Raw genomic sequence first — 5,845 nt, 5'->3', positions numbered from 1 at the left:
ACAGCAGAAGAAACTGAGTTCAGCAGGAAAAAGGAACAACAAGGAAGAAGAGTAACAGTAACACTATCTTAAATAATGTGATCAGGGTAGACATCAGTGAGGAGGAGAGATTCAAACGACTTACCTGGGCAGCTACTGTACTGTGTGGAAAGAACGGGGAGTCTCATGGATAAAATGCTAGTAAAGGTTAGGGTACTTCCAGGCACTTGGGGTGCAGCAAGAAAGGCAGCATAGCTTTCCACAATGAGAATTTGGTACTCTAGGGTGTGTCTCACCTCCAATTCCAGTTATAGCATTATTCCCTTACCCCTGGTAACTCAGATATCACCTTATTAGGGATGGCCTGTAGAAAACACAGCTAGTTAAGTTGTCATACTTGGGATTGGGTGGACCTCTAACACAGTATGATTTTATAGATATTCACACACACATACACACACACACACACCAGGAGCATGCTACCTGAAGAGTTGAATCATGTTGCCACTACCAAGCATCTACAGAAGCCGAGAGAAATCCAGAAACATCTCCCCCACTTAACCCCTACAAACCTCCAGCACTTTCAGAGCTTGCTGGCACTACCAATATCTTTGTCTTGGATTTCTGGCCTCTGAAATTGTGACAATATAAATGTTTAAAGCATTAGGGGTAGCAGTCCCCAGCAAAGTCTACCACAGCCAGGCCAGAGAAAGAGAAAGAAGGAGAAGGCAATAGGTCTCAATGGAAGAGAAAGCATCTTGAGGGAGGCTGCACAGCCTTGGGCAGTCTCAGAAAATAGACACAATGAGGACACCTCTGCAGCAGACAAAAGCCACCAGTGACAGAGGAATACCACCTGGGAAGGTCTGGGCTTTTCAAACTAACAACACTGTCTAGGGTTATTATAAGAGCAGACACCCATTCAAGGAGCAGTAGTAATCTCTGAAGAGAGGAAACAAACAAATCCATCAACTTCTTTAAGAACACTGATAAACTACTTGAAGCATAAAAATAAATCTCTTAATTCTATGCAGTTTATTATGATTAATGAAGTCTTAAAATTTTAATAAAATTGGGCCAAGATCGTTCATTAAATAAAGATGTTTGCTGTGTAAGCCTGATACCTCAGTTCAGTTCCGAGGAGTATCAGGAGAGAAGTGACTCAACAAAGGTGTCCTCTGATGTGTGCACACGTATCATGGTAGATCTGCATATATACTCATGCACAATGTACATACAATAATAATATGTAATTTAAAATAAATGTACTATAATTAAGTATTTTTTTCTATCAAAAGAACAATAAAGAAGGTAAGCAATAAAACCTTGGTCTTAATTTTAAAGATTGTCAATTTATGCTGAATCTTAATGTTTAAAGGGATTCAAAATGCCAGGGGTATGATATCAACATCCAACTTATATTTACTGACAAAATAGTGAATTCTGTCAACATCAATACTTGTAATTTCCATAGGAAAAGGTGTTAGGAGGCACACTGCCTTCCACTGTGTATCTACAGGGCTGCCTTTACACTCAAAACATCTTCAGTGCCAGGAGAATGACTTAACTTAGGTTCTCTCCATAACAAGGATACAAAGCCAACACATGCCAAGGGAAATTTCTGCTAAATGCTTTGGTCCTCATGGGAATGAGGACTCCATGTTAGTTTCAAAAGGCCAGACTGTCTACACAACTTAAGTAAACCAAAATCTGGTTTTAAAATTTTTCTCCCCAATATCAATAGCCTGAAACCTGAAATAAGCACAGACACAGAAGACAACCCATTTTGGTTAATCCAGCTCAAATTTATAAAAGTTTGAATAATTAAGTATTTTGTGCTTCAATTTATGTACCTGCAAAATAAGGGTAATAACAGCAGCACTGATTTGTAAAGCTAAAGTAAGGATTAAATTATTCAATGCCTACAAAAGCCTTGGCACATGTCTGTAACTTGGTAAATATTACATAATTAATTTTTCTTTTTTAATTTACATTTTTTCATACATTGTGATCATATTCTTTCTTCTTCCTCAATTTGTCTTAAGTGCTCCTGATCTCTCTACTTGTTTAATTTTGTGTTCTCTCTTAATAAAGAAATAAATAGGAATCAAAGCAAGCAAAAATAATAAGATGGGAAATCACACAACAAAACAAAAGCACACAGAAAAAGTAGATTCTACTGCTTTTTGTTGCTTGGCTACTCCTGGGCATGGAGACTGCCCTGTAGTGGGCACTGATATCCTCAGTGACACTCCATCGGAGAAAAGTGATGTTTCCTCTTCCAGTACATATCAAATTACAAACAACGTTTCATTAAGAATGGGACTTTGTGGTCACTTCCCCTTCTCCATGCTAGGGTTTTGTCTGGTTTGAATGTATTAAACCAGTATGTCTTAAGTGAAAAAAATAAATAATGCATTTTTCTTAGAATGTAGCTTTTGGGGAGAAATCTGTAACAGTGAATAATGCAGTTCTCATGTGAGGTTCTGGATTAACTATTGAGACACAAAGAAAAAATAAACAACACATTATATTAAAATAAACTATTAAGATGTGCACTTGCAGAAAGTCATGCATTTGTTAACTATAATTACTCAAATTTCTTATGCTACAAATCTAAATAAACTGAAACAGACTGCTCTTGAACACAGACAACTGGTTTTCCCTCTACTTCATTATCAAAAGTAACAATATATACAACCTTAGTTTGATAGAACACACTGCTCTACCCACTTATCATTTAATCATTTGATAACCCCAGGAGTTCATTTTGTCATGGTTATAAACTGAAAGATGAATAAATGACCCCAGAGACACTAAAGGCCATCTCGATCCCACACTATCAGTCAACAGTTTGGTTTCTTCCCTTACTGCCTTACTTGATCCAAAGCCATGCTACCAAATTGCTTAACCTGCCCTGGCTTCTTGCTCACCTTTCCAAAGTTGCCTCTGAACTGCAGTCATGATGTAACCCTAGAGGACAAGTGAAAAAGACAGTCCTTTGGATGTTCATTTTCTTGAGAGCGGTACTCTAACCACTGCTAAAGTACAGTTGGGAGCAGACTGTCTTGAAGTACAAATGTCAACATCATAGTCCTGTAACATAGAAGAGGCTAAGACCATATAAATGAGGGTGCCAAAGAAATTCCAGCATGCTTTACTGATGAGAAATAACTAAGTACTTGCTTAAATTTTGGGCTATAGGTACAATCTTCTAGTTTTTAAGTCCCAAGAGATAGAGACAGGATACATGGGGGTTCTTTAAGTAGAGAGTTCAAGATCTACCAGTAGACAGATCATGACTAGGAGACTCATAGCAGAATATCTACCATTTGGGATAAATGTGACATAGCATTAATTCCATCCAATGTTCTTGCATTAAACCAAAAAGCTTTGTCGCAGAGAGGGAACATGCCTGAATGGACACAAAGTATTTTTATTTCTATTCACTCCCAACAATAGAGGGAAAAAATTGTTCTAGTAGTCAACATGCAATAGGAAAGGGTAAGTGGAGACTGTTCTTCAATTTTTCAGCTACCCAGACCTGAATGATTACACAGAAACTATATTAATTACAACACTGTTTGGCCTATTAGCTCAGGCTCCTTTTTAACTAACTCGTACATCTTAAGTTAACCCATTTCTACTAATCTATGGATCACCATGAGACTGTGGCCTACCAGTAAGGTTCCAGTGTCTTCCTCCTTTGGCAGCTACATGGAGTCTCTCTGACTGCACCTTCTTTCTCCCTTCCTTTAGTTTAGTTTACCCACCCAGCCAAAGTTGCTTCTTTATTAACCAATGGAAATAAAACATATCCACAGCATAAAAGGGCAATCCCATATCAAGAAAGGATAAAACTTGATGGAAAAGTGATAATTTTGTGAATGACAAGTAGAACTAGCACGTTCAGCAAACACAGAGAAGGTTTATTAGCAAAACTGCTCATTCTAATTATCAAAAGACCTGGTTTCTGAACCCCTAAATGATTCATTGTAAATGTGCTCATTTTATTCTAAATTCCTACTGATTTTCTAGATCCAATTTTAGATCTGACTGTCTATAAAGGTAAATTTCTATTAGTAGTTTATTGACACTTTATAGGAATTTCTTACAATTTCATCTAACTCCAGAAATAATTTCAGCCTGATTGTTTCTATGATGGCTATGATGAAGACAGTGCAAGAGTCAGTGAAGAAGACAGTGCTGATGACAGTGCTGAAGACAGTGCTGAAGGCAGTGCAGAAGGCAATGCTGAAGTCAGTGCAGAAGACAGTGCTGAAGACAGTGCTGAAGGCAGTTGTGGTGGGAGGTCCTTCTGTTCCTCCAGCCAATAGCCGCTGAGATACCAGCCCATTGGGGCGTGGTCTCTCTCCCTTTAAAAAAGCGGCTACTTCCCTTCTCGCTCTCTTTGCTTCCTGCTCTGGTTCCAACGACTAGACTTCTTCCTGATTGCGCAGACGGCTGTTGTCTGGGACGGTTATCTGTAAGTTTTTTCCCCTTTAAATAAATACCACCCTATTAATCATAATTCCAAACAGGTGTGGCATTGTTTATGACTTATGCCTTCATCTGGTGCCCAATGTTTGGTTTTAGGACCTCCTCCTTCCCCCAGCTCAGCAGCCTGCAGCGAGTTGGGCTTGGCACTAGCCCTTTCTTCCTCAGCTGCGGCCTGTGCCTTGTGACCTGTGCCTTGTGGCCTGTGTCTTGTGGCCTTTGTTTTGCGGCCTGTGCCTTGTGCACGGAGCCAGCAGTTTAATATAAATTATCACACAGTGACTTTTATTGCTGTAGTTCTTTATATTTTCCCTTTAGACACCTCAGATTGACTTCAAGTCCCCACACACCCTATCGTCTGCCACCCACATGGATTTAAACTCCACAGGCCAGCGTAGTCTCTGCACATGTGGTTTGTTCTTTTCTGAATCATTTTTAAATCTCCCTTGCAAGTGCAGCTCTTAAGAGGCGCGAACCAGAGCACGCGGTTGCCGGTTGCCGAAAGCTGCAATCCCTCGGGTGACTCTGTCACGTGGACGCTTACACGGCTTCCAGGTTACTCTTCTCTACCCCTGGATTCTGGGTTTATGGTTCCATGTACGGAATTGATTTAATTACATTTACTTTGTTGAGCAACTTGCATTTCCCAGTTTTTAACAAATACTAGGCAGACGCTGAAACAGGACCCCGTTTTTGCCGTGACTTGACAACAGCGCCACCTGCTGGATAATGGGTAATATGGCAGTTTTCATTTCCAACACGAATTTTACTGTTTTCGTTACCAATACAATGGGTTATATCATGCAAGGTTTATATGACTATGGGGATAACTTAATTTACTGGTTACTAGGTTTCAGTATTCTTTTGCATATTCTATCATTTAGGAAGCATATGACACTCCTAAGAACCATAAAATCTTTACTAGAAACTCATGCAGGTCAGGAGATTCAGGATTCAAAAGAGACAACAATAAAAAGACTTGAAATGATTGAAGAAATTATTGGAGCTGGTAAACAGAGTAAGAAGGAACAAGGACAGGATACAATGCCAGCACCAGCTATTAGAACTGGCTTACCCAGGGATTTAGAGACATACCCTATACTTAATTCTGACAAAACGTCAACTTCTAAAGGCTCAAAGGGAGTCAAAGAAGCTAGATGGACGCCAATAGCAATGAATGATCTAAAAGAAATTAAGAAAGCTATTGTAAATTTTGGCTTGCACTTTGCATATGTAAAGGAAATGATAAAAACTTGGGCTTCTAATGCTAGAGCTATCCCCCATGATTTCCATCAGTTAGTGTCTGCAGTTCTAGATAATGGACCTTCCTTGATGTTTGGAATTTATTTCAGAGAAGAATCCAAACATA

The 5,845-nt window shown here is 39.2% G+C and overlaps 1 protein-coding gene across 1 annotated transcript in view; it reads right to left on the bottom strand.

The window, feature by feature from the left end:
• Positions 1–5,845, bottom strand: part of Kcnh8 (potassium voltage-gated channel subfamily H member 8) — a 484,346-nt gene that overhangs the window by 383,899 nt on the left and 94,602 nt on the right. The gene's annotated exons all lie outside the window — the stretch shown is intronic.

The sequence above is a fragment of the Microtus ochrogaster genome, unplaced genomic scaffold (genome assembly GCF_000317375.1).
Source record: "Microtus ochrogaster isolate Prairie Vole_2 unplaced genomic scaffold, MicOch1.0 UNK40, whole genome shotgun sequence".
NCBI lineage: Eukaryota > Metazoa > Chordata > Mammalia > Rodentia > Cricetidae > Microtus > Microtus ochrogaster.
The sequence above is the reverse complement of the archived record's forward strand: the minus strand, read 5'-3'. Positions and strand labels throughout refer to the sequence as shown.